At 43.1% G+C, this 19,298-nt stretch overlaps 1 protein-coding gene across 6 annotated transcripts in view; it reads right to left on the bottom strand.

The window, feature by feature from the left end:
* Positions 1–15,852, bottom strand: part of GNG12 (G protein subunit gamma 12) — a 130,952-nt gene extending 115,100 nt beyond the window's left edge. Inside the window, exons 1-3 of one of the 6 annotated variants that reach the window (XM_063654292.1) lie at positions 14,134–14,559; positions 11,968–12,002; positions 863–974 (exon numbers count right to left, since the gene is read on the bottom strand). The gene's annotated coding sequence lies outside the window, so the exon portion shown is untranslated. Of the gene's footprint in view, positions 1–862; positions 975–11,967; positions 12,003–14,133; positions 14,560–15,656 lie in introns of those variants that run through there. The other 5 variants (XM_063654290.1, XM_054483396.2, XM_063654291.1 and 2 more) reach the window with 5 other exon arrangements.
* Positions 15,853–19,298: the final 3,446 nt, after the last annotated feature.

Here is a 19,298-nt window from a genome sequence, read left to right as displayed (position 1 = left end):
AAACAGTTGGTGTTTAGTGTCTGGTGTTTAATAAATGTTAATAAATGTTTTCTTTTGTTTCTTTCTTTTTTTTTTTTTTTTTTGAGATGTCTCATTCTGCTGCCCAGGCTGGAGTGCAGTGATACAATCATGGCTCACTGCAGCCTCAAACTCCTGGGCCCAGAAAATCCTCCCACCTCAGCCTCCTGAGTAGCTAGGACTACAGGCACATGCCACTGCACCCAGCTAATTTTTAAATTTTTTGTAGCGATAGGGTTTCACTAGGTTGCCTAGGCTAGTCTCAAACTCCTGGGCTCAAGCAATCCTCTCACCTCAGCCTCCCAAAGTGCTGGGATTACAGGTGTGAGCCACCGCACCCGGTCAATAAATGTTTTCTCAATGGATGAAGGAAAAAATGAAACTATGCTAGGCTTCAACAGACAGGTAGGAATTTACTAGGTGGTTTGAGGGAAACATTTTCAAAAGCAAGGCAGAACCTTATTCATCCTTATGTCCCCAGAGTCTTGTACTTATTACAGGTACTTAATAAATGTCTAACAAATTCTAGGCAGAGGAAACAGTGTGAGGAAATCCAGAGAGATTTAAGGTTACACAATGACTTTGGACAACTTGGCCAATGTGAATCACATAGTGGGTGTGTGGGGACACAGAAGTGCTTCTCAAATTATTCACGGGGAAAGACCAGGTTTTTTTTTTTTGGTTTTTTTTTACTTCCAATTCAATATGGACCAATTCTTTCATAAAAATTCAGCAAAAAGGAACTGCCAAAAATGGGACAAAATGCAAGTCCAGTTCCTAATCAGATTCAACAGATGTAAAATGATGGTCAAATTGCTATAAAAATTACCAAATATGGACTTACCTAGCTGCAGATTGCTAACAAAGTGGTCTGTCGGCTGATCAAGCTTTGCCTGGCACTGAGAAAGGTGGAGGTAGGGGCTATTGTGGAGAGCCACAAGAAAGATGAGCTTGTTCTACAAAGGAAAGAGAGATCGAGAATAATGTTCACTGAGGATTTCTGTGTGGCTGGCATGGTTATGAGTGCTTCACACCTATTAACTCATTTACATTTCATAACTTATCTGTGAGGTATTATCACACCCATTTCAGAGATGAGTAAACTGAGACACAGCCGTTAAAAACATTCCCAAGATTCCAGAGGTGGTAAGAAGCATCACGAGGCCTTGAACCTGGGCAGTGTGAACCTTCATTACTAGACTGCGATGCCTTTGGGGAACTTATAGACAATTTTCAGCCAGGAAGTGACCCACTGAAATTTATGTTTTCGAGAAATCATGCTGGTGGCAGTGTGCAGGGTAAAGGTCAGTTAGGAAGCCACAACAACAATCCAGGTGAGAGGCATGGGGGTAGGGACAAGCAGACATGCGGGCGCTTTAGGAAGTGGACCCAGGCTTTGGTTGGGGGCAGGGTGTCCGAGCTAGGGAGAGATGAAGGGGAGGGAGGCATTCCTGATGACTCAAGGGTTCAGAGCTTAGCAACCTGGGTGGATGGAAATGTCTTACAGAAAACAGGCAGGAAAGCAGGTTTTAAGCGGAAGATGATGAGATCAGTTTTCAGCAAATGTCTATCTGAATTTGAAGAGCCTGAGACAATCTACAGTTGTGTCTTAGGAAAATTCTACAGACTGTGATCTTCGTTTACTGAATTCAGGTAGTCACTATTTTTACCCTAGTTCTGCCAAACCACTTTCCTCCTCCTCTTTCCCCTTTGCACTAGTTACACTTAAAATAGTTTAAAAAGCAGCAGTTCCAAAACCCTAAACTTTCCTCCTTTCAAAAATAACACAGTGTGTATGCAAAATGCCACACTCATTACAGCTTATTTCTGAACAAAAAGCAGATTTCCCTGTAAATTCTTATTTCCATTTTCATTAAATTCAGATTCTTTATAATGGTTTATGTGATCTGTTCTCTGTCTACTTCTCCAAACTTATCTCCTACCATGCATTAATTCATTCACTGTTCTTTACACTCCTACCACAGGAGCCTTCTTTTTGTGCTCAAACATGCGAAGCTTGTTCCCAGCTCAGTGCCTTTGCACTGGCTGTTCCCTCTACCTGGAATGCTCTTCTCCAGATTTAACCTGGCTGCCTCCTGCTCATTCAGCTCTCAGCTCAAATGTCCCCTCCAAAGAGTGGTCTTTCCTGGTCACCTCCATCCCCAGTCCATCTCTCTGTCTCAGTCCCCTGCTTTGCTACCTTCACAGCACTTACCCCTTTCTGAATTGACGTCATCATGTGATTTTTACCCAAGGAATTTTGTGTATCTTGTTCACAGCTGTATCCCCCAAGTAGACAATCAATAAATATTTGCTGAATAATAAAAAAAAAAGATCAGCCAGCCAGGCACGGTGGCTCATGCCTGTAATCCCAGAACTTTGGGAGGCCGAGGTAGGCGGATCACCTGAGGTCAGGAGTTCAAGACCAGCCTGACCAATACGGTGAAACTCTGTCTCTACTAAAAATACAAAAATTAGCTGGGTGTGGTGGCATATGCCTATAGTCCCAGTTACTCAGGAGGCTGAGACAGGAGAATTGCTTGAACCTGGATGGTGGAAGTTGCCAAGATTGTGCCATTATACTCCAGCCTGGCCGACAGAGTGAGACTCCATCTCACAAAAAAAAAAAAAAAAAAAAAAAGATCAACTTGGAGCCTTGGAACTTATTAACAACTGAAAAACAGATGAAGAGACAGGGCCTTTGTCCACAAAAAATAGCAAAGAAACATCCAAGTACGAGACAGACAACACAGGGTAGTGTCTCCTCCCTGTGTCCCTTCCACTCCCAGCAGCCCGTTCCTCCAGACCACCTGGTGGATGCCTCACCTGTCACACTTTTCAATGTGGTATTACCAGAGGCTGTGGGACAGCAAAACGGTGCCATAAAAAGAGTACTGATTTCAGAGTCAGACCACTCACTACTGTGCCTATAACCTTCCAAGCACAGTATTCAACCTCTCAGAACCTGCTTCCTCACCTGTAAATGGAGCCAGTATTCCCTTGCTCAGCTACTATAAGGAGTGAGAAAGTGTACGTGAAGTTCCTAGCATATGCTGATACTTAAAGGGTAACTATCATCAACTTCATCCAATTTACTGCCGGGACACTATACTCTCTTAATTAGGGTTTAATAAATGCATTTAACTGTAGAAATAACTTTAATTGATATTAAAGATGATGGATATTACGTGACCACTATGATAATGTCAATTATAACAACAGTTAACATTTGAGCCCTTACTAGTAACACCCTAAGTACTTTATATATATCAGTAGCTGCTTTATTCTTAAGCCAAATATAGTGTTTCATCAATTCTAAGAAGCATATTTTGTTCACGTTTTAAGATCCCTGATAATTGGAATGATTCTTCATGGTAGGCAGAAAGCTCCAAGGATGTCTGTGTCTTAATCCCTGCAACATGTGAATATATTACATTACATGGCAAAAGGGACTTTGCATTATGCAATTAAGGTTACTGACCTTAATATATGGAGAGTACCCTATAGGTGGGCCCGATCTAATCAAAGGAACCCTTAAAAACAGAATTTTCTCTGGCTGGAGGCAAAGAGATGCAGCAAAAACAAAAACAAAACAAACATCTGAGAGATCCCAAGCATGAGAAGGATTTGTCATAATGTTGCTAGCTCTGATATAGGCTCAAGGGCAAGGACCAGAGGGAGATCTCTAGGAGTTGAGGATGCCTCCCAGCTAAGAGGCAGCAAAGAGCCGGAGGCCCTCATCCTGTAATTGCAGGGAATTGGAGTCTACCCACAACCTAAATGAGCCTAGAAATGAATTCTTCCCAAAGCCTCCCAATAAGAGGCCAACACCTTGATTGTGGCCTTGTAAAACCCAGAGGAGAGAAATCAGCCAAGCCCACCCTCACTTTCAACGTACAGAACTGTGAGATAATTCATATTTGTTGTGTTAGGCTGCTAAATTTGTGGTAATTTGTTATAGCGGCCATAGAAAAACTAACACACTCTTACAGCTGATGCGCATTATAATTTAATCAGCAGCTTTTTTTTTCTTAGTGGCACATAGAATAATGGCACATAGAATACTGGCACATCTAATCAATGACATCTCAAATTTGTTGAAATATGGTGTTATTATCTCTGTTTTGCAAATGGGAAAACAGGATCTGAGAAGTCAGGTGATTTGCCCAGGAGACTGAAACTGCAAACTCAAGCTCTAAACGAGGGGTGTCCAATCTTTTGGCTTCCCTGGGCCACACTGGAAGGAGAACTGTCTTGGGCCACAAATAAAATACACTAACGATAGCTGATGAGCTGAAAAAAACAATCCCCAAAAAATCTCATAATGTTTTAAGCAAGTTTATGAATTTGTATTGGGCTGCATTCAAAGTCATCCTGGGCCGCATGCGCCCCGCATTATGAGATTATTTTGCGATTTGTTTGTAGGCTCATAAGCTATCGTTGGTATTAGTGTATTTTATGTGTGGCCCAAGACAGTTCTTCCACTGTGGCCCAGGGAAGTCAAAAGATTGGACACTCCGGGGCTAGGGTATCTTGTCAAAAGGCCAAGGAATGGCTGACATGACCTCCTTCAGGCCCATGTCTGATACAGGACCACAAAGACCCAGCTAGCTCTAGAAGCAGTCAACCCCTTTTGATCAGGCACCCAAAGGTGCTAGGTACCCTTCTAGGTACTGGACCAAGATCCTGTCCTTATGAAGCTGACACTATAGTGAGGTAGGTTAATATAACAATTGACTGAGATAAGTGCTAGAAGGAAAACAAAACATCCAGAGAGCTTTAAACCAACCCTCATAAAAGTCAGAATGTACATATTCAGGAGCTGAAAAGAAACAGAGCACTGGGCCTGGAAGATAAAATTTTTTCTTTGGGATTTTTCATGGGCCACTCATTGCTAGCGTGGGAACTCCCAGAGACAGAGTTTTTTGTTGTGAGTTTTAAAATTTTTTTTGTTTTTTTGCTTTTTTTGTTTTTTGATGGAGATATAGGCTAACTTTATACTCAAATTCATAAGACGGCCTCTTGTGAATTTCCAAAAACAGAGCCACAGCCATCTTCCCATCAAATCATAATTTCCCTCTCTTTCAACAGCATTCAGTTTTTAAAAGATGAAAATTAATTTTATATTAAAATAGCATCCCAAGAACTGACTGAAAGAGCACTTCAAAAAGAAAGATGATTCTATGCAACTCCAATCCCACATCCTTTGTAGAATCCTGAGCTCTGGCTTGACTTCTTACATTGTGCTTTTACTTTCATCTTCTCTTTCACCCTGGAAATAGAGTAGACAGAGCTCTGATGGTGAAATTAAAGGAAAAACAGGAGCCCAATTCACAGAGTAAACAACAACAACAACAAAATACGGCATGTATAACCTTCTTTCAGGAGACACAGTGTAAATGGAAAATTCTAGGCTTCTTAAAAGGAAGTTTTTAAGTTTTGCAGGAAATGCTATTGAAATGTATATATTCTCAATCTCTCTCTTTTGTCTTTGTTTGAGAGGGAGAAATTCCAGGCTAGAAGATCATCTTCATCATGTTTTTTGGAGAAGCCCCAGTTTAGTAATACCATTAGCTGAAAACTATTTTTAATTCAGACATTAGCAACTGGCATAAAACCCTACTTTCCACTTCTCTTGATTTTGCACTGACAATTTGGCAGCCCACTCTACCCTTAAGCCCAAAAGAGCCATCACATTTATAAGTCTGTATTTAGGAGATTCTGACAGAGATGTATGCAAGAGGAAAGGTCAACAAATGCCCACAGGAGGATCAACATTCTAGAAAAGATGTAAGAATGGCCCCAAACCGCCATCTCACTCATAATCAAAAATATTTCAATGGCTCTAAATTACTGTTGTGCAGAAACCAGATTAGCAAAAATAAGAGCTGACACTTTTACGGCCGGTGGCCGTATGGAACCAGGACATCCAATACATTCCTGATGGGAGGGCAAAATGGTTCACTCTTTCCAGAGGGGTACTACAGAGCACTGTGATTCAGCAGTCCCACTTCTGGGAATCAATCCTTAGGTACACCTTCACAAAGCAAAATGATTTATTACATCTTCATTCATCACAGCACTATTTGTAATAGCAAAAGACTGGGAAACAGCCCAAAGGTCCAGCAGTAGGGATTGGTCAAATAAACCATGGTACATCCACATAATGGAAAACTTGTTATTCTGTGTGTGTGTGAGAGAGAGATACTTGCAGAGACAGATGTCTAAAACATACCACTAATTTTAAAAGGTAAGGTAAAGAAGAGTATATATACTATCTTTAATGAGAGAAGGGGGAAGAATTAAAATACCATATATTCTTATTTGCTTGTATTTACAAGTTGCTACTTGCAGAGAATATGGGAAAGGCACGGATGGGGATAAGATGGGAGCAAGGTTTTTGAATTTGAAAACTTTTGATTTTTGTGAATTTGCTATTGAAAGAAATCCTGGGGCTGGGCACAGTGGATCAGGCCTGTAATCCTAGCACTTTGGGAGGCTGAGGCTGGCAAATTGCTTGAGTCTAGGAGTTCGAGACCAGCCTGGGCAACATGGTGAAACCCCATTTCTACAAAAAACACAAAAGTTTGCCAGGCATGGTGGCAGGCATCTATAGACCGAGCTATTCAGGAGGCTGAGGTGGGAGGATCACCTGAGCCAGGGAAGTCGATGCTGCAGTGAGCCATGATTGTGCCATTGCACTCCAGCCAGGGTGACAGAGTGAGATCCTGTCTCAAAAAAAAAAAAAAAAAAAAAAAAAAGAAAGAAAAGAAAAGAAATCTTGTAGGGAATTCTTGTAAGAAATTGTCAAAAATATTTACCTTTGTATATGGTTATAATGTTTCTTGAACATCATATATTATATATTTTCAAAAATATTGAAGTTGTATAAGCAATTTTCCCAGAAGTGTGAAGAAGAGGACAAGACTGGCATGGAAGAGATAAAACTAAGGTGGAGTTCAACAGCTCAGGAGGAGAAGTCGAAGAAACCTGGGTTTAGGCAGGTAGGTTCTCACGTGAAGGTCAGTGAGAGAAATCTCAGTCCAGAGTTCAGGAGGTGAGCACAGTGAGTGTGGAGATGGTAATTTCTGCCCTGTGTTATATTACCTGCTGGATGTGGGTGGCTCTGAGCCCCCGGATATTTATTACAGCCAGAAGGAAATCAGAGAACTGTAGGTGAATGGGAGGCAAAGACAGGAACACTAGGATTACCTCCCAGGCAGCCTGCCAGGAGCATTGATTTGCTCTTGGATAAAGCATGCTGCTCATCAAATATTTATGTTAAAAAAGACGGCAAGGCATGTACTGGAATATTCTGCTTAATTTGACAGAGATATTCCTTGAAAACTTGAGACTCCTGGAATTTTGTGTAATCAAATCATACTATAAACACAACAGGTGAATTTGCTATTTAAAGTAATTCTGTAAGAAATTCTTAGGAATTGTCATCTTCCGGTCTTTCTGCTTTGGGAATCTGAGTATGTCTGAAGATGGCTGCATTTAACCAGGTTAAATGTGAAAGGCATTCACGTTTCTGCATCTTTTAGTTTTTTTCACAAGGTGTATTGTCTCCAGAAAACAGCAGATGGCCTAGGTCCAAAGTATGAACCAGCACCTTGATCCTCAGGGCCACGGCCTTAGCAGTTAGATTCACTAAACATGGCTGATCCTACAGGCTGTGCAAATGCCTCCCAGAAGAGGAGCCAGGAGGAGGAAGTTGATTCTGGCTACAGGCTCTCTAAAGGATCAACTTAAAAAAGCATGAAAGTAGTACCAGTTGGTACTAAGGGGAACACAGACAAACCCTGAGTTTGTGGTACCTTTGGCAACATGACTCCGCACCTCTTAGCCTAAAATAGAAGCCTTTTTCCAGAAGCAGCAGCTACTCATAGGTAAGTTCCAAAGGCTCCTGCAACCACTGTTACTTGCATCCTGTCCCCAAGGAAAAAGGCCTACGGCTGGTCAATAAATAACATGAATCCCTCTCCACATTCCCAGGAGTTACTACTACTCCATTCCCTGCACCAGGCCAACTACACAACGGGTGCCGGTGACCCTGGCAAGTATTAGGCAATACTGAGCATGCTGGTGTTTAACTAGCAATAAACAACATCAACAGCACCCGAAGTGCTGGTCTTTACCTGCCCCTCAGAAATAATGAATTGAAGAGAAAGAAACTCATCATAGGCAACGTGTACCACTGAATGTTTGTTTCCTAGCATATATAATCAGTATTACTTTTTTACATGTACCTTGCTGACACACACAACAGAAAAGATGGTTTTATTCCTTCATTCCACTGACATTCATGAAGTTTATACATTTCCCAATAAAGCCTGACATGATAAACCAAATGGTTAAGTGACAGACTCTGCCAGCTGACGGCATCTAGAGGACTACTGTGGCTGTAGGGGCTTTGAGAAGCAGAGCTGCTGGTAGCTATATTGTGCCTTTGTGTGTGTTAAAAAAAGGCAATCCCTCCATGTACACCTAGCCTTTTGCAGGCTTGATAGCATCAGAAAGAAGTTCCCTTTTGTCCTAGCAGAGGCAATCCTACTCCAGGATGCATGTGGTTTTTGTTTGTTTAGCAGATGTGAGCCTCCATTTGCCTCCTTGCCCAGGCACTCTTGTGCAGTGAACAACCTGTATAACAGTTCAAGGTATCCCTGTCAAAAAGCCACCATCCATTCCTTCTGCTTCTTGGCCAGATATCCAACCCTCCCATGACAACTTATCTGCACAGCCAATCATGACCTTATATACCCACATGAAGCCCCATGGTCTAATGTGCAGGCCATGGTCTAATAATCCAGAAGGTTTCATTAGTCTAGGCACAGCTCAGGCACCTAGTCTAGCTACAGCTCAGGCACCCAGTCTAAAGGTTACACCTTTCTAATTTGCCTGAGATTCTGGTTAAACTTGGTATGATGATGTTATCTCATTAAGGTTTTCAATAAGCCTCAATAAAGTCCAAGAGGCTTTTAGATTTTGATTCCTCTTTCCATCCTTAGATTTAGCTCATGTTGGGATTTAATGGACTTCAGTTTGAGTCTTCATTTGAGAAAAAACCTCATGTTTTTCCTCTGCAATAATTTATCCCCCCAAAAAAACACAAAATTTGAGGTAACTGCAAGCTTGGAGTCTGAGTCAAAGGGTCCCAGTGGGGAGTTAAGGGTTTAGTGTCCAGTGGTCAAGGACGTCTTGGCTAGTGCCATCTGAAGCTAAATAAAAGCCTGATTATTTCACATCAGTGAAGTTAAGATTCTGCCTCCAATGGGCTCATGTGAGTTTGCACACAGCCATTCTGAATCAAGACAATTCTCTACACGCAATGCAAGTGCAGAGACGGCAACTGATTCAGACTTCACTCCAGTGAGCATGTGTGATCACGCAAACTCAAGTTCAACCAGAGCTTATACTTCTCTCTTCAGTCAACCAAAGGGGATCCTATGTCAATTACATGACCTTGCCTGCAAGGGGAGTGGTGGCCTACTGTGTCAGAAAGCACACAGAATACAAAGCCGTCTGACTCTCTGGGCCCAAAGTCACCCACTTATTATACAATCAATGAAACTGAAAATTACAGAAGATTTTAGCAACCAATCTCTTAGAACTTTTAGCTACTAACCCTCCGGCAGAACTGAAAGTATTAAGTCTTAACAGTCTCCAACACTCCAGTTTTGTTTTTTTTTTTCCCTAAGACGGCGTCTTGCTCTGTTGCCCAGGCTGGAGTGCAGCCTGGATGCACGATCTCGGCTCACTGCAAGCTCTGCCTCCCAGGTTCACGCCATTCTCCTGCCTCAGCCTCCGGAGTAGCTGGGACTACAGGGCCCACCACCACGCCCAGCTAATTTTTTGTATTTTTAGTAGAGACAGGGTTTCATCATGTTAGCCAGGATGGTCTCGATCTCCTGACCTCGTGATCCACCCGCCTTGGCCTCCCAAAGTGCTGGGATTACAGGCGTGAGCCACTGCACCTGGCCAACACTCCAGTTTTTATTATACAGTAATTCTCTGAAATGCAGACCCATTAAAAGAAGACAAAAACCCTCCTTGTCACAGGATGGCAACCAGACACTTCACAACTAAGCACTTTTACGATACCCAATAAAGCCTAACATGATAAACCAAACACTTAAGTGACATCAGAAATGATTTTCAAGAGAGATTCCCCAATAAACGGAATAATCTAGCTAGAAGTTATCTTAAGTCAAGTCACCTCCACCATCTGCCCTGGATCCATGCTACCTGTTAACTACTCTCCTGTCATTCCTAAGGGAGGAAAGTGGGGAGGTCAGGAACTGTGGGTATGTGCTGGTTCTAGAACAGGACCTAGCAAGTCAGTTCCTTCATCTGTACTATCCAGGCCCCCTTTGGGAGTCCAGGGATGAAAGAGGTAGACTTCATAGGATCACCAAGGACTGGACCTTTGTGTGCGCTTCAGGCCTGCTGGGTCTCAGCAGCCATTTGGTAGTGTTAACTGCTATGGCTAAAGAGTGGCAAGTCTGATGGAGAGGCACTGATGATTCTCCTCAGGAAGGTCACCTAAAAGGAGTCTCCTCCTCATGTTTCTCTTGATTCAATTTATAGTTTTTAAGCAAAACTGACTCCATAAAGCCCACTTCACTCTCACCTCTGGCTGGATGCACCTCCATCTCCACGCAGAGGGCATGAGATGTGGAGTTAAGATGCTTCTGGGTCAAATTCTGTCCTTGCAACTTGAGCAAGGTTCAGACCTTTAAGGAACCTCAGCTTCCTCCTCTGGGCTGTTGTGAGAACTGAGCAAGACTGTATATGGGAAGGGTTTAGAAAGGGCTCAGGATATATAATATACACAATTGTGCTGTAATTAGTTTTTATCTATCCAACCTTCCTGTTAAACTAAGTGCACCAATATCTGCCTCATTACTGTCTTCCAGGTGTCTGATATACTGAAGGTGCTGTAAAAACGCAGCTCATCAATGCAGGCCTGGATCTGGGAAGTCACAACTTCTATAAAGTCAAGGTTGGTGGACTAGGTCTATATGCAGATCCTAAAAACCCACTGGTAGACTTTTCAAATATTCTTCATGAAGATCAAACTACAAGCTTCTGAAAGGCCTTCTCTTTTACTGCTAAACAATTCTCACTGCAAAGGTTTTGACATTCAACCAAAGGACATTCAACTGCCCTAAAGTTGGTGCTTTTTCCAAAACAACAACAAAATCCTGCTATTTGTAGTTAACAAGCCAGATTTGTTTTTTAGTAACTATTACGCAAATTTTTTTTAGTATTTGTAGTTAATAAACCAGGTTTGTTTAGTAACTATTACACAAATGAATTATATTTTAGTATATATATAGGCGCATTGTGGAAAATAGGGGAAAAGCAGGTTGGGGTTGGGGGAGCACCATAATCCCATCACCAATTCGTCTGTATTTTCTTCTAGCCTTTTCTTATGGTTTAAAAATAATTTTTAAGCTATCTGTAATTGTAATAACACAACGTAACTGTGCATATTGCTTTTCCCCATTTTAAACTGTAACAGACTTCATGTATTACTGATTTTTTAAAGTCTCTAATAAAAAAGAAAATGGAATTGAGATTTGGAAGAATTAACTTGTTCAACAAATTAATATTGCAAACCATTTCACATTTAAAAGACAAAATGATGATTGCCTAATTCTTTTACTTTTTAAGTACTATTTGGCAGGACTATTTAAATTACTGAGCTTTTTTTAGATTTGGGGGAAATATTAACATTTTGTATAGCTGTTTTCCTGTTACAAAAATAATGCATGCTCATTATACAACATTTAGAGAAAATTTCAATAATTTAATGTTAACATTTATTGAATGTGGACTATGCACCAGGCACTATTCCAAATGCTATATACATAGATTAGCTTATTTACTCCTCACAACACTTATTGAAACATAGATTAAGTAACTTGCTCACAGTCTACTCACCTAGAAGTATGAGCCAGAAATCATTATGTTATGTTCTAGGAGTGAAAAGAATCAATAATTTACTCAATCAAATGCTTCAGTTGTTTCAGAGCATAATATCATAGGCAAGAAACAATTAATAACACTGTACCCTTTATAGTTATTTAAAATTATTATAAACCACATCTCTGTGCCCCAGTGGAGCAATTAGTAAAATGAGAAATCATCTGTAGCATGAGCTAAGCTCCTGGTTCAGCCCAATTCTGTGCACCTGACATGCATTAAGACAAAAACAAGAAGCTTTAAAGGGTTTGTTTTAAAGACGGAGGCTTTTTTTTTTTTTTGAGACAGAGTTTTGCTCTTGTTGCCCAGGCTGGAGTGCAATGGCACAATCTCAATTCACCGCAACCTCCGCCTCCTGGGTTCAAGTGATTCTCCTGCCTCAGCCTCCCGAGTAGCTGGGACTTCAGGCATGCGCCATCACGCCTGGTTTATTTTGTATTTTTAGTAGAGATGGGGTTTCTCCATGTTGGTCAGGCTGGTCTCGAACTCCCGACCTCAGGTGATCCGCCCACCTTGGCCTCCCAAAGTGCTGGGATTATAGGCGTGAGCCACAGCGCCTGGCAAGATGAAGGCATTTAAAAAATTTTTTAGATTTTAGGAAATGAGTCAACAATGTGATGAGTAGAGTTCCTGAATTAACTGAACACCCAATCTCACGAAAGTTTACAAATAAAACAACCACTCACAATCAGTCTAACACTTCTTATGGCTTATCTGCTGGCCTTGGACATCAGTACATGCAAAAGTAAATAACCGGATACCCTTGGGTCACATGTTTTCATACTCTGATTAAGAATTACACTTGGTTAAAGATGAATACGTCTGTTCCTGGCTTAATTTCCTACCTAGGGCTAATAAACACAACTATTTGAAATATAAATTCTCTTTAAATGTAAAGGATAATGCAATGTTTCTGACTGTCAAAATTACTATGCAACTGTAACTTTAGCACTAAAAGCATATTAAAACTATTAATCCTTTAATCATAATTATTCATATTGCTGTGGTAGAAACATCACACATACACACACACAAACACACACACACCAGTTACTTTTTGTAGAATTTGAAATTGCTCTATCTAGCATTTCCGCAAGGTTCAAGCTGCCACCCTGCAATTTATCTAGTAGCCTGCTGCTTGAACAAGCTAGATAAATATCTAATAATTTTGACCATGTACTGTGTGTTAAGTCCAGTTTAAGTGTTTTCCAAAGACAAAGTTTTCATATACTTTCTGTAAAGCCCTACAGATAGAGACCATTATTATCCCCATCTTATAAATCAGACTGAAAAAGGTTAAAGAGCTAATATTTTCATCTAAGTCTGTCTGACTCCAAAGCCAACACCCCAAATCACTGTTAAACAAGCTTCTCTTCCAAGTTAGGGCTCAGAAAAATTTACTTGACTTTCACAACTTGCCTTCCTAGGTTAAGCTTAAGCTGACATAAAACTCCAAAACAAAGGAAAACACAATAAATCACATAATTCTAAATTTGAATTTTTTTCCTGCTAGACAGAAGTTTTCAACAATAATTAAAAAAAAAAAAAACTAATTTGATATTGGCTAACCACTTCCTCAAGTTTTCTGACCATGAAGCCCTTTGCTCTCACACTTTAATAAACCACTGATATTCTCGAACAAGTGACAACACAAATCCACAAATCTAATTGTTAGAGAGCTTTCAAGTAAGACTGGAGCTTTCTGGACAGGAAATTTTTATAATACTATTTTTTTCAGGCTCTTGTGAAACACAGATTCACATTTTCACATATTTCCACACAAATCTAAGTGCTGTGTGCCCTGTTGGGGGTTCGATATCTAGTAAATTACATGAGTTAAATACAGCAAAAATAGGACTAGATTATTTATAAGGTCTAACGACGCAGTAGACTTTTCAGCATTTTTTGGACTTAAACCAGGGCTTTATGGCGCTGGTTAACTGTTAGAGAAGGCAAAGGGACTGAACATTTTATCTTAAAGTCCTTTTATCACTTAAGACTCTGTAAAATGTTTGATTACTTTAAAAATTGTGTGTGTGAATAACGTTAGTTTACTAGAAAAGGGGCTTGCTAGTACATATAATTTGGTTAAAAAAACAAAAAGAAAACAAAACAGCTCCTTACTTGAATGTGATTGTTTTGGCAATAGTAAAATTCAATCCCGTCGTTCTAGCGCTGCCTGCCTTCCTGGTTCTCCTAGGTGAGGGCCGCCATCCTGCGATAATTTACTTCGAGAGCTGCGAAGCGCTGGCAAGGGTGCAGTCTGGTGACTAGCACTTTTAAAAACAAAGCCAAACTCCGCTTTTAAAACAGAGAAGGAACAGACGCAGACCCTGCCTCTGACGACATCCAAAAGATTCATTATACACAGCCTATTCAGGAGAAGCTACAACCGCCCCAGGAAATATAAACTGTGTCGGCAAAGACAGCAGGGGGGAGAGGAAGTAACTGATGGGAAGGAAGCTAATCATGTGAAGTTTGTCCAACTCCACACGGTCTAATAAATTCCCGTTTGTTTCCGCTGGGAGCAGCCATTAAACGCGCCCTGACACGTGGGCGCAGGAACCTCCCTTCTACCTCTGGTGTTCAGAGATTTCCTTCTCGACCCACTTGTTTGTATACAACCACGCCCGGCAGGATGACCACCAGATGACCGGCCGCAGCAGTGCCTCCACTCAGTCCCAGTTGGGCAAAGTTTCACTCCACTGCGGCGACGTGAACAAGAATCACGGCTTCCTTATCGTGAGTTATGAATGATTTAAGCCAAGTTTACAGGACACACAAAGCGAGGGACAAGTGAGTGACGGGAGGCGCTAAGTGACAGCGTTTTAAAGTTAGCTTTAATTGATATGCCCTAATTAAAATGAAAAACATAAGTCACCCTGCCCCACGGCGTAACTGTCGGGGCAATAATTTAAAAAAAAGTCACGCAAGACTAAGCCTCAACCTCCCCGTTACCACTTACAAATACAGTCTGCAGAAAAGCAGCCTCGGGTCCCCACTCGGGGGTCCCTCGCGGGGTGCGTCATACGGGCTCTCCCCTCTGCGACCCGCTATTTCCCTGCTAGACCCCCCAGCGCCCAGCGGCTTCCAAGGCTGCGCTCCCGCCGGCTGGTCCCGGGAGGTAGAAAGTAGGCAGAGGGGCCTGGCGTCCCTGTCGCCCCCACATGCCAGCCCTCCTCCAACGCCTGGCACCACCACAAGCCATGGCTGGGAACACTGGGGGCCTCCCAACCCGGCGCGGGGCGCACGGCCGCAGGCTGGCGAGGAGGCAAGCGAGCTCAAGGGGAGACCTTTCCTTCCACCCTCAGCCCTAGCCCCAGCCACAGCCGTGGGGGCACCGGCTTCCCGCGACCTCGGGCGGCCGCCCGTCGAGGGCGCGCGCGCCGTTTCTGCCTCTGGGTCTGGGTGTCCCTTGGCCCCTTCCTCCCCCTCCCCCCGGTCTCCGGCGCCCAGCGCCCCGACCAGTCTCCGCCCTCCAGGACACTCTTCCCTCCTTCCTTCCTTCCTCCGCTCCCTCCCTCCATCTCGCTTCCCAGCACCCGGGACTCGGAGGCGGCCCCCGAACTCGCTGGCCGACGCCCCGCGCCGCGCCCCGACCCCGCGGGGACCCGACTCACCACCCGCGCCCGCCGCTTGGTACTCACCCGCCTGCCGGTGCGCTGCCCCGCCGTCGCCGCCGGGACTCGGTCTCTAAGGGCTCCTGGAGACGGCTACGACCTCTCCTCCTCCTCCTCCTGCTCCTCCGGGCGCCGGCTCCGCCTCGCTGGGGTGGGCGGGGCGGCGGCGGCCCCGGGCTCTTTCCTCCGCGCCGGGCCCTGCCTCCCGCCCGGACGCCGTCGCTGTGCTGCCCCGGGCCGCGGAGCCCGCGTTGTGGCCCCGCCGGAGGAGGGGCGAGGCCTGGCCCGGGGAAGCTCGGTGGACGTCTGGCCGTCTTTGGCCATCCCCCTTCCTCTAATTCTCATGGAGGACCTGAAGTTCTAGGACTTGAGGGCCCCCACTCTACGACCCGCCCCCGCGCGGGGCCGCCCTGACTCCTCGCAAGTTTCCTTCGCGTGCGAACGCCTAGCTTGCCCCTGTGCCAGCGGTCCCCATGGCTGTGAGGATGAGCGCTGCCAAACCCCTACACAAAAGTTTGGCTCTATTCCAGAAACTATGGAGGAAAAACACTCATAGTAACATTTAAAGGGCCCTGGGGCCACGGAGAGACGTTTCCCAGAAAGTGGAGGTATAACTGCGGATTATTGAATTTGTAGTATATCCACCTACCATAAGCTTCCCGTCCATCTGCCCCGACCCCCTAAAATTTGTTTCCGAATGTCCAGTACCTGGCAGAGTTCTGCCTAATGAATTAATCGGATTTGGTTGGTCTTTTCTGGAAGGGTTCAAGGTCGGGTAAATGGAGGAGCCATTTCTGCTTCCACAGATTTTGTACTATTCCTTCGGCCGTTCGACAAACGTTACCAAGCACCCGCTGTGTACCAACTGCGATGCTAAAGGTGATGGGAGAGGTACAAAGATGAATCAGACAGGGGGCTTGCCTTCTTGGAGTCCAGAAAGAGTAAAGAAGCTGGATGTTCAGAAAACCACTCAGCGGACTTCTAGAGTATCCCTAGGTAGCCGCTTTCTTGTTTGACAGGCTGGAGAGAAAAGAGGTGAGGTCAAAGTAGGTCACTTAGAACCAGTGTAGGCAGAGTCCACACTTGAAATGGAGTCTGAAAGCATTGGTGAGGGATGTCTGTGTATTGAGTTTCACCAACTGAGGACAAGTGGGCCCTGAGGAATCTGGGAACTAGGGACTGCAGTCAGGGCATTATAGTCCCTCTTGCTTTCCTTCTGACCCTTAAGCAAGTATCAGGTTTAGTGAAATCATTTGTACATGTAGAAGAGGTGTCACAGGTAGAGTAGGTGTATGAATGCATGCCTTGCCCCAGGAGTGTGGTCTTAGCAAGCTGCGGATGGTGGTGGTTTTTGGGATGCAAGCCACAGACTGCCAGAGGGGTCTTTATTTCCTGTTCTGTGCAGCATTAGGAAATGCTTGACTGATTCACAGGTACTAACAGTTCAAATGATACACCTGAAACAGAACAGCTTGACACCACAGGGACTGAGAGGGTGGCATACTGGATTTTGTATTTTTTGGCCACAGACCACAGAATAGACTCCTCTAAACCATGCTACTAATTTTCCTTCCTGGGACACTTTAATAAGTGCTTTCGTGTACTTACTCTTACTTTTCTTTCATTAGTCTCTTGCAAAAACCTGGAAGCTGGAACACCATGTATTGCCACCAGTAACTTAAGTGGCTTGTTGAAGGTTTTCTAGTTGAGTGCTGTTCAAAGTGTGGTTCATAGAATAGTGACAGTCTGCAAACCGTTACCCATCTACAAAGGGATGAGCATAGAAATTGAAGATGAGCATGCAGAAACTTACAGCAATTTGACAGAGTAATTTTATGTCTGTTAAATCGTTTAAAATGCAGCTTTGTATTTTATGTCTGTTTATTTCATTTTTCTCTTATGTGGAAAGGCATCAGCCTGCAACAGATTGAAAATAAAATATCATAGTTTGAGAAGCACTGATCGAGTTAGTATTAGGTTGGTACAGAAGTTATTACCGCAATTACTTTTGCATCAACCTAATAGCAAGGCAGGAATGATAAGAGCTAATACTTAACCAGCACTTTCTGCATGGCAGATGTTGCTTTAAGTGCTTTACATATATTAAACCTTTTAATCCTCCTAACAACCTAAGGACGTAGTCACAGGAAGGTTAGGTCATACAGAGCAAAACTGGCAGAGCCAGGATTCAAACCTTGGCTGGCTGACCCCATACTTTGTGCTTTTATCCATGCCCTCGATCCAGTGTCCTTTCTACTCTGTTGATGTTTCCCAAACTTAAATGATTCACATTCCATTTTCATACCACTGTAATTCCTATTTTTATTTATATTTTTTATTGACTCACTTTTGTTATTTTGTACATGTATTACCCTGGCAGTAAGTAACTCCAAGCATGTAATCATGGGTTTGAAAAGCAAGCATCAATCTTCTACCCTAGTTTATGTTAAAGTACATGCCTAATTCCAGCAATTGCTGTCAGTGCTTGGCCATACCCCCTCCAGTCCTCTTCCAGTTTCGTGCACACTGGTTCCAGGCGTGCTTTCATTCCCACCTGCCAGCACCTGCATCTTATTCTCAGAGTACCAGCTCCAGCTGCAGGATTTGCTTTGCCTGGGCACAGGGCAGCTGGAAATGCATAGAATTAACGTCCTCCACCTCCGTCCCTAGCCTTTAGCCAGTGTGGAGGAATAAATATTTCAGCTCCTTTGCTCATATTTGTGATGAGTGGGTGGATCTACATTGTCTACAGAGTTCCCTATGCCGTTGGGCCAAATTCCATGAGCCTGTTTGGTTTCTTATTATTATTTTTTTTTTCTCTAGCCTTCTTTTAACTTTTTTTCTTCCTTTTTTTTATGTTCTTGCTATAAAATAGTTAATGAAGTATTTTCTACGCCCTCACCCAGTGGCATTCAAAACAAATAAATCAGTTTCCTATGAAAGAGTGTCAGTGGAGTGGAGTGAAATTTATGCTTTATGAGATAAGGTCTTTGGGATTAAGTCCTGGCTTTGCCATTAAAAAGCTGTGTAAATTTGACAGTCACTTAACTTTGCTGGGTCTCTGCTTGTCTTTAAAATAAAGGGATTGTAAGAGAATGGCTCTAAAGTCCCAATTCTATGGAAATTAAATTTTAGTTTTAAAAAGTGGCTTTCTTGGCCATTTAATCCCTCACGAGACAAGCAAGAGAAGTGGTTTTATAATTCAGGACAGTTGTTTTTTTTAATGAATTGCAATTCATATGTCAATCTACTGTGAATTTCTATTTAATATTCAATAACAACACCGTAGCTAAAGAATGAGTCAGAAAGAGATGGTGAAGAAATTAAAAAGTGAGGCAAATCAGTCTCTCGGTGATTAGGTCTCCACAGACTTCAGAACAATTTTTTATTTTATTTTTTTAGAGATGGAGATCTCACTTCAGAACAGCATTTTTGGGATATCAGCTTTGCTCCATGTGGATTTTATTGGTCCTGTTGCGCATGGCTTCACTCTTTGTCTGGACCTGCCCTGGAAGGCAGGGAGCGCTGCCCCCCTTCTGAGTAGGTCACCTGGGAATAAGTGTCTTCCGAACTGGTTTTTCTGCTCAGTCAGAGGCTGCCATATTTCCATGTAGAAGTTAGGTCAGGGAGAAGCACCCACAGTCTTGGAAATCCCCAAGTAACCTGTTG

This window comes from Pongo pygmaeus, chromosome 1, assembly GCF_028885625.2.
Source record: "Pongo pygmaeus isolate AG05252 chromosome 1, NHGRI_mPonPyg2-v2.0_pri, whole genome shotgun sequence".
In the NCBI taxonomy this organism is placed as follows: Eukaryota; Metazoa; Chordata; class Mammalia; order Primates; family Hominidae; genus Pongo; species Pongo pygmaeus.
This window is presented reverse-complemented; position numbering and strand designations above follow the sequence as displayed.